Source organism: Pelobates fuscus, chromosome 12 (genome assembly GCF_036172605.1).
Source record: "Pelobates fuscus isolate aPelFus1 chromosome 12, aPelFus1.pri, whole genome shotgun sequence".
In the NCBI taxonomy this organism is placed as follows: Eukaryota; Metazoa; Chordata; class Amphibia; order Anura; family Pelobatidae; genus Pelobates; species Pelobates fuscus.
In genome coordinates this window covers 76698923-76708922 of record NC_086328.1, presented here as the reverse complement: position 1 = coordinate 76708922, position 10000 = coordinate 76698923, and the positions used below count along the sequence as shown (strand labels likewise).

Below are 10000 nucleotides of genomic sequence, written 5' to 3'. Positions count from 1 at the left end.
TGACCGAAAGCAAACCAAGCATATAGTCAGTTTTTTCATGAAGGTTTTTCTTGTGCTTAAACCATGACCCTAGCCACTTTCCTGAAATGATAAAAAAGTTATGTGTACTTTGTTTTCTTTTTCTTTTTCCCATCAGGCTTTCTGCTCCAAAGGTCTGCTCCGTCGATCCAACTGAGATTTCTGATCTTTCGTATCGAGAAGGTTGCACTATGCCTTGTTACCTTTTTTATGTTGCTAGGAAATTCCTAAATAGCTTTACATGGCTGAGCAGCCCCTTGAGTGCTGCAGTTAAGTCTTGATAGTTCCTGATAGTCGTGTGGTTTTTAAATCTATTTGATCACATCATGCTAAAAGTGCTTAGACGGTTGGAAGAAGTCCAATGGCAAACAAGTGATAGTCGTGCTTTTCCAACTCTTTGGAGTCCTCCAAGTTGCTAATGGCATTAGGAAATCTCTCTGGAGGCAGACAAAGGGAAAGCTGGCGCCAGGAGAGACAAGTAGGTTTTAGCATTGTAAATGCTGCTTGGGCTCTCTTTTCTATTGGTGAAAATAAAAGTTGCGTCAAACAGTCATTTAAGCCTCAGAATAAAGTAATTGCTGTGAACAAACATGGAGCACGACTGAGACATAGCAAGCATATCGATCGCTTTTCATCATGTTAAAACAGTTTTGACAGTGGGGTGTGGAAAAGCAAACTGATCAACAGACTAGCACCCACGTGAACAAGCCAAACGTAGTTGGCAGGATTCGAACCTGCGCGGCGAAACCCCAATGGATTTCAAGTCCATCGCCTTAACCACTCGGCCACAACTACACAGGAATGCTTTGAGGGAAACCATTCGAAGAACGGTAGGGTTTGAGGCCCTTCTGATTCCATCTCTTTAGTTTGCGTTAGTGCTTAGGACGGCACGAAACATTCTTCAGCGAGAGAAAAAGAATGGCTGGCAATACAGAGAGGGATAAGTACTCAAACGCACTATAATACATGCAGACTTTGCATTTCATTGGGTTTTAAAGAATATTCAAGGATGACGGAAAACAAACCTCCGTAGTCGGCAGGATTCGAACCTGCGCGGGGAGACCCCAATGGATTTCTAGTCCATCGCCTTAACCACTCGGCCATGACTACACGGCATTTGTGCCCCTCTTTTTCTGTGCTCGCAGATCTTCTCATCCTGTTTGTATATTTTGAAGTTTCTTTTCTTCTTCTCCAATGTGCCTACGTTTGCCTACTTTTGCTAACTAAAATAAACAGCACTTTATCTCATGGGCCTTCTTTTGGAAGACTCTCTACAGCCTACTCAGAATGTTGACCAGCTTCCTCCTTTTTACTCACACCTCACTATGTATTCTTGGACATTGGCTGACTACTGCCAGATCTCATCTATTAATCAGCTTATACAGACACTGCAGCAAATTCATATGCTACCAGCACAATCCAGACCAGATACAAATAATCCCTGCATTCACTCAAAGGTAACTTATTCATACTAAATCCTGTGCATGCTGCCAGATGGATTTACTACAGAACTGTAGCAGAGACGATTCCTGGAAGAGGAAAGAAAGTAAAGGCTGGGCGAAGCCTTCTAGAGTAGAGTCCAGAAGAGAAAAAAAAAAGTGCATTACTTTGAAAACTTGTTTTCTGGGCTATTTGAAATCAATAACGTGTCAATGTTTAGGAAAAAATAGATAACTAAAGACAGAAGGAATCCAACTATTAAACTGAGTCGAGATAGAAATATAGCCAAAAGGCAGCTTCCGTTCTTTCCCAAAATCTCTCTAGGCGCTGTTTTTTTAAATGTGCATCGTTTCAAAGTTACCGCTAAGGGAGAGTTGGAACCTCTTTCTTTTTTTGCATGGCTCTTCTTTCTATCTACAGGCTCACTAAGGCAAATTCAAAATGTTAAATAGCTTTCTGTGGTTAAGCCCTGGTCACACAACTCACTGTGTGTGACTTTACTCTTGGCTGGCTCAGGGCAGACCTCTATTATCAAACAACTTACACAGCATGGGCAACCGGTTAGCATTCTGACAGACAAACTTAATGTAGAGCCTTCATTCCCCACAGGAATGCCATCGAAACCAGACACATTGTGACCGAAAGCAAACCAAGCATATAGTCAGTTTTTTCATGAAGGTTTTTCTTGTGCTTAAACCATGACCCTAGCCACTTTCCTGAAATGATAAAAAAGTTATGTGTACTTTGTTTTCTTTTTCTTTTTCCCATCAGGCTTTCTGCTCCAAAGGTCTGCTCCGTCGATCCAACTGAGATTTCTGATCTTTCGTATCGAGAAGGTTGCACTATGCCTTGTTACCTTTTTTATGTTGCTAGGAAATTCCTAAATAGCTTTACATGGCTGAGCAGCCCCTTGAGTGCTGCAGTTAAGTCTTGATAGTTCCTGATAGTCGTGTGGTTTTTTTTTTTAAATTCAAGGTTTTTATTGATAAGTTTTATCATTGGAATGGGGAGGGGTACAGAAAGAAGAAGACGGGGGTTAGGGTAGGGATACAGGGTTAAACAATGATACAACATCATATGGAATGTAGCGGTAAGCCACTCATTTTAACGTAATGCATGGATGAAGCATAGAATGGTACATACAGTATGCAGTATACAAAGCATAATATACTTAAAATGTGATGGACCATCGACTTATTGCTGTACATTGTGAGTATGAAATAGTATGTGGTAGCTATATAATATGTGGTGATAGGCGAAACATATCCTATACCTTGGTACCTTATTATGTGCTGGTTGGGGTATCGTTCCATATAATTAGGCTCGTGTGATGTTTCGCCCTAAGAATTTTTATGTGTCGTAGGGTAAGCGGGGGTACGCTCTATAATAGTGTGGAGTATGTTGCACAATAGCACCGTTCACAATGCAATCTGAATTATGCCATCTTAATAGTGGGCTTTAACGTTTTTGACATTGGTTCAAGTAAGTGGTTATGACATGAATCATTATTTGCCACCCTTTTACCAGATCTCCGTGCCTCTTGTCATAGGTGGCGTGACATGGAGATGGGTTTACATGCTGCGGTGGGCAGTGCAAAATATGGTACCTCCTTTTTAATCCATCATTATGGTAATCTCTTTGTTACCCTATTTTGGGTGCAGAGATTGTATGATTTGGGGTTGGAGAGGACTGCTCAATGGGTTTGAGAGGGCAGGTTCATGGCTTGTCCTTCCCAAAAAACTACCCAAGGAGCCCAGGTGTTTAAGAGTCTCGTCTTAAGAGCCGCTGTTTGGGCGGATAGACACTCATGGGTATAGTATTGATGGATTTTTGCCATTAGGAGAGTTTTGGAAGGGCATTGTGGTAGTTTCCAGTGTGTCGCAATGAGATTTCTCACTGCCAATGTTACGATGGCCATGATAATCTTTACTCGTTTTGATACGAGGTTGGGATACGTCAAAAATATACCTGTATGTATGTCTAGGAGTGGAGTGGTGATGCCTATGGTTCTCAATATATTTTGCGCATCTCTCCATAGTGGTCGGATGCGTTGGCACGACCACCAAATGTGGGTCATCGTTCCGCTTTCGGATCCACATCTCCAGCAGTGTGAGGGGACTGTCTTATACATTTTATGAAGCCTTTGTGGAGTTAGGTACCACCTGTACACCAGTTTTTTGTGCGCTTCGAAATGGGAATAACACTGTGTCAGCCCTCTAAGTGCATTTAGCGAAGCTAGTATCTCCCTATTGGATATCGTTACACACTCCGCTATCCACTGTGTTACAAACGTAGGGGTTGGAGGTGGTGAGGTTCGTAGAATGGTTTTGTAGCAGGCGGTAAGGGACTTGGGCTTTGTTGGGGTTCGCCAGCATCTGTCATATAAAGCCTCTAGTTCCTGCTGGCCTGGTTCGTGTACTATGGCTCCATGTGCAACATGGGTGGTAATAACGCTTTTGAGTTGCATATATAGAAATACTGAGGAGTTGGGCAGGTGGAATTCCCTTTGTAACACTGCAAAGGGTTTGATACAGTTCGGGAGAAGGACTTGTTCTAGTGTGGTTATTCCCAATTTGGCCCATGAGTTCAGCGAGAGCCAGGGTGATACCGCTTTCAGGGCCGTAAGCGGAGAATGAGGATGATATTTGTGAGGTGTGGTTTGTTTTTGACGTATCACGTCCCAGTGATGCAGGGTTAGTGAGGTGGTTGGGAAAATTGTTACGTCTTTAGGGCGTAGTGGCTTAGGTGTCCATAGCGTATTTACTAAGGATATGGCAGTGAATTGATCAGCCTCCATATCGACCCATTGATATACCCCTTTGGGTGTATGTAATTTCAATGCTGTTTCTAGGACGGCCGCTTTATAATATGTATGTATGTCAGGCAGGCCTACTCCCCCCTCTGTTTGGTGGTTCTGGAGGAAGCGTTGGGATATTCTGGGTCTGTGAGCGTCCCAGACGTAAGAGGACAACACCTTTTGAAGTGATTTAAAAAATATAGGCGGGGCCCGTAGGTGTAAGAGACGGAAAACGTATAGTATCTTGGGAAGGAGGACCATTTTTACTGTGTTGATCCTGCCCAGCCAAGTTAGCTTAACTCGTTTCCACCGTAGGCATTCAGATTTGCATAGGTTTAGGAGTGGTTTATAATTGTATCGGAATAATTGCTCCGTTGTGGGCGCGATTTTGACTCCCAGATATGTGACATAGTCTGACCTCCAGTCAAAGTTATAAGTGTTATTGAGTCTCTGAGTAAGGTGTTTAGTAAGGCCTATGGGTAGTGCTTGAGTTTTTGTTTGGTTCAATTTATAGTATGTCAGATTGCCATAGTGTTTCAGGAGTGACATCAGGGTGGGCAGAGATGTGGGTACTTCGCTTAATGTTAAAAGAATATCGTCCGCGAACATGGACAACTTATGCTCCGACCTGCCCACCGTTATGCCTTTAATTTCAGATTGTCGTCTAATTATATGTGCCAGCGGTTCCAAAGATAGAACAAATAGGAGCGGGGACAAAGGGCACCCTTGGCGTGTGCCGTTGGTTATTTTGAACGGGGTGGAAAGGAAGCCTGCATTGGAAACCCGAGCTGTTGGGGCGTTGTACAATGCCATAATGCCTGAAATTATAGGCGTGGTAAAGCCAAACGCCTGTAAGACCTGTTGCATGTAGTCCCAGTTAAGCCTGTCAAAGGCCTTCTCTGCATCTAATGCTAAGAGAAGGCCTGTGCTCCCATTGGTATGTACGTGGGACAAGATATTCAAGATTTTTCTGGTATTGTCTGAGCCTTGTCTTGTTTTGACAAAGCCTGACTGGTCGTTGTGTATTAATGTGGGGAGGATGGCAGACATCCTGTTGGCTAGGAGTTTGGCATACAGTTTGACATCTACATTCAGTAGAGATATAGGTCTAAAGTTCTGGCATTGCGTTTGAGGTTTGCCTGGTTTTGGGAGAGTGGAGATGTGGGCTGTTAACATTTCTGGGGGCAGGGTTCCTTGTGAATAGCAGTTGTTAAAGAGTGTGGATAGGTGTGGCGATAGAATCGGGGCAAAGGTTTGGTAGTACAAGTTGGTATAGCCATCTGGGCCCGGCGCTTTATGTTTTGGGAGCTGCTTGATTGTACGGTCTATTTCCTGGGTGGTAAATGGTGCAGCGAGGGAAGCTATGTTTTCTGGGGATAGTTTGGGTAAATTGGTTTGTGCTAGAAAATTGAGGATGTCCTGTGTGGATGGTGGTGTAATCGTGGGGTCTTCCCTGAGGTTGTAGAGTTTGCTATAGTAGCTTGCAAAAGCATCAACTATGTTTTGGGGATTTGTGAGTTTCTGATTTGTTGCTGTGACGATGTACGCTATTCTGGAGTGGGCTGTGCGTGCTTTAAGTCGTGCAGCTAATAGCGCACCCGCTTTGTTCCCTTGTGAGAAAAAATTATGTTTATAGCGTTGAAGCATGTAGTTAGTTTTGGCTTGTTCCAGGGTTTTGAGTTTGGTATGTAGTATAGAGAGTTCGTGGCGTAATGTTTGCGTGGGATGCGCTTTATTTTTGTGCGTGAGGTCTGTAATTTGGGTAATTAAGGTAGAGTAGTCTTTAAGTCGTTGTCTTTTGGCGTGACTACCCGCTCTAATCAGGAGACCCCGAATTACTGCCTTGTGCGCCAGCCAAACCGTAGTCATGTCCATATCTGGGGTCAGATTCGTCTTGAAGTATTCGTTGAGGTCTACCTTGAGTTGGTCTACAATTTTCGGGTCTCTCAACAGGGAGTCATTCATTCTCCAGGACCCTTTGCCCACTGCAGAGCATTGTTCCTTCAAAGTGAGGGTAATTGGGGCATGGTCTGACCAGGTTATAAGACCTATATTTGTCTCCTGAACTGCGTGCATTAGCGTTGTTGGGATTAAGAATCTATCGATTCTGGTATATGTGTTGTGTGCTAGGGAATGAAAGGTATAATCTCTTTCTAGCGGATGGAGGACTCTCCAGGGGTCTAGAAAGTTGTGTTGAAGAATGTGATTACAGAGTGACGACGCCGTTTTGTGTGATTTGCGTGCTGATGCGCTGGGTAGCTTAATAGTGGATGAAGAGTCCAGAAAACTGTCCAGGAGGAAATTAGTATCGCCCCCTATGACAGTAGTTCCGAATCTGTTTGCGTTCGCTAGGGCAAAGATTTTGTCCATAAATTCAACTTGATTAGTATGTGGGCCATAAATATTAATAAGCGTGTATGGGTCATTGTTTATATAACATTGGAGTAGCAAGTATCTGCCATTTTTATCACCCGTTTTCTTAATTAATGAGAAGGCTACCCCTTTTCCTATCAAAATAGACACGCCTCGTTTCTTTTTCTTATAACATGAATGGAAGTCGTGGGGGAATGCGCTGGAGCAGAATTTGGGACGTGCGCCCCATTTAAAATGGGTCTCTTGGTAGAAGGCGATTTGGGCTTTGTGTTGTTTTGCTTCTTCAAGCGCCAGTCTACGCTTATGTGGCGAGTTTAGGCCTTTCGTGTTCAGAGATAGAATCGTAAGTGTCATGGTGATGATATGGGAGCAGTTGCTGTGTCGGGCAGTGGTGGGAGCAAGCTCCCCTTCTGGGGGGTTGTAGCACCTGTATTAGAGTGTCTTGCACGGATAGTATGCAAATGCGGATGTGGCACAGGATATGTGCTGTCCAAAGTGCGGAGGACCTTGGATGTTAACGTACTATGTGGTTGAAGTGTTTTTTTGACACTTTGTATCATTTGTTTGGGGGGGGGTGAGTAGGAAGAAGGGTAGCAGAAACGCATAGAGTGTTGAAACAAATAGGTACAGAGAACTATGTACAAAAAACCGCCGATCATGTTGCCCTCGGGCGTGGGCGGTAACAAAAAGGCTCTGTTGAGCCTAGTGGGGTGACGAGAGTTGAGAAGTCTAACAACCCTGGTGTGTGCGATAATTAGGGGTAACTTTAATTTTGTTTGTGGTTCTTTACACTGATATGATCACTTGTCCGCTCCCTTATATGGTCACAGTCTAGTGGGGAGAGTGTTACATGGACTGTCAGGACATCAAACGTGCCTAGTGGGGCGTGGAGCTGCTGGGTGAAAGAATTAGGGGGCGGAGCACAATGCATATACACCTTAAAACATACACTATAGTCCCATGAAACACAGAGCTCGTAGGAGGACCTCGCCTCCCCACGTCCAGTGCGTCATCGCCACGGCTGGGCCCCGGTGGGGGGCCCCGGCGTGGCAACAAGGCACAACGTATATCCACCTTAAAACAGACAATACATCCCTGTGAAACCTAGAGACCATAGAGATATCTCTCTCCATCACATTTAGCACATCACCGCATTGCTCGGGCTCAGTTGGGGACCCGGCATGGCAGCAGAGCTCAGCCACAACGGCTGCACATGAGATGGTGATAGACACAACACAGGGGAAACGTCCAACCAGTACACAGTATGATGCGAAGCTGTGAAGCTGTAGGGCGAAGGGTGCAGGGGTGGAACACAGTGTGTATACGCAGTAAAATATATAATATATCCCAGTGCTCCCTGTCCTATCTAGTGCGTCGCCGCCATGGCCGGGCCCAAGTTGGGGGCCCCGGCATGGCAGTAAGGCTTAGCCTCAGCTGTTGGTCGTTAAGTTGTAATAGGTATAACACAAGGAGAATGCATAGCTGGTACACAATGTAATGTGGAGCTATAGGAAGGCAGAACGTGTAGGGGTGGAACACATTGTATGCACCAACCGAAATAAACAGTACCCATCAGCAAAACATATGAACACTAGGGGGTCCCTCCCCCCACTCCCAATGCGTCACTGCCATGACTAGGCCCAGGTCAAGGGCCCAGGCATGGCAGCAAGGCTCAACCACCGCGGCTGTGTAATAATCAGTAAAAAATACAGCTTATGGAATACATATAACTAGTACTCAATGTAATACGGAGCTGTAGGGCGGAAAGAGGGTGTACAATCCCTGACCCATACAGAAAAGGCTGTTGGGCTAGTGTGCTCAATTGTAGCAAAAGGTATAGAGTCTGTTCATTTCACTTATCTGCAGCCACCATGTTCCAGTCTGACGTTATTTTTCTCGGGGACCTTGATCTTTGCGATCTCGCTGGGACAGTTGGTTCGGGAAGTTGCGATAAATTGATGTCCCATTCTTTCAGAAGCTTCATTCCTTCCTCCATTGTAGTGATGTGATGGTCTGCACCGTTGCGGCGGATGGTTAAGCGTGTTGGAAATCCCCACCTGTAAAGGACGTTGGCGTCTCTCAGGGATTTAGTGATGCTTGCCAGTTCTTTTCGTTTCAGCAGGGTTGCGGCCGAGAGATCTGTGAAGAGGTGAACGCTTGCAAATTCTTCCGGTAGTGCTTTCGTGATCCTTGCGGCTCTCATTACTCTATCTTTGCTGGTATAGTAATGGAGTTTTGCAATGGTATCTCTTGGGACTGAAGCTGGAAGAGATTTAGGTTTTGGCAGGCGGTGTATACGATCAATTAGGCACTCCTGCTGTGACAAGTCGGGGACCAATGCTTGGAATAGGCGCGCAGCGTAGGAGGGAAGGTCCTGGGGTAGAACCTCTTCGGGAATACCGCGGAGGCGAATATTGCTGCGCCTGTCCCTGTCCTCGTGGTCCGCCACTTTGTTCGCGAGGGAGTCCAATTTGGCTCCTAGCTCTGTATAGGCAGCTGCCAACGTGTTATGAGCAGAGATGATTTCCTCTGTCTTGTCTTCAAGATGCGCCGTTCTTTCTCCGAGCGCTTGGATTTCCGTTTTGATGTCTCGCGACATTTTCATCATGTCAGCTTGGAGAGATGCTTTCAAGGTTTGCAGCATTTTGTGGATGGAAAGGTCGGTTGCAGGTGTTGCTGCCGGTTCCGAGATGGAGGTAAGATCGCTGCGGTCTGAGTATGCGGAGGGTGAGTACTGCGCGCCGGCGCCATCTTGGGCCTGTGCGCGTGGCGGCGTCAGTGCCGAAATTTGTAATGCAGGCTGTTTGTTTTTCGGTCTTTTGGCTGATCTTGATGCCATGTTGTACCCGGGCACTTCAGTGTGTCGGTGTGAAGTTTTGGGGTACCCACTGCTTGTCTAATCGCTGTGCAGGGTCGGTGTCTCACGGAGCTAGACTTTCATGCGACTTTCTCGGTGAGCTGTCAGGCCACGCCCCCAGTCGTGTGGTTTTTAAATCTATTTGATCACATCATGCTAAAAGTGCTTAGACGGTTGGAAGAAGTCCAATGGCAAACAAGTGATAGTCGTGCTTTTCCAACTCTTTGGAGTCCTCCAAGTTGCTAATGGCAATAGGAAATCTCTCTGGAGGCAGACAAAGGGAAAGCTGGCGCCAGGAGAGACAAGTAGGTTTTGGCATTGTAAATGCTGCTTGGGCTCTCTTTTCTATTGGTGAAAATAAAAGTTGCGTCAAACAGTCATTTAAGCCTCAGAATAAAGTAATTGCTGTGAACAAACATGGAGCACGACTGAGACATAGCAAGCATATCGATCGCTTTTCATCATGTTAAAACAGTTTTGACAGTGGGGTGTGGAAAAGCAAACTGATCAACAGA

The 10000-nt window shown here is 45.4% G+C and overlaps 1 non-coding gene across 1 annotated transcript; it reads right to left on the bottom strand.

The window, feature by feature from the left end:
- Positions 1-731: 731 nt before the first annotated feature.
- Positions 732-813, bottom strand: TRNAS-UGA (transfer RNA serine (anticodon UGA)). Its single transcript has one exon. It is a non-coding gene; the product is annotated as a tRNA-Ser (tRNA).
- Positions 814-10000: the final 9187 nt, after the last annotated feature.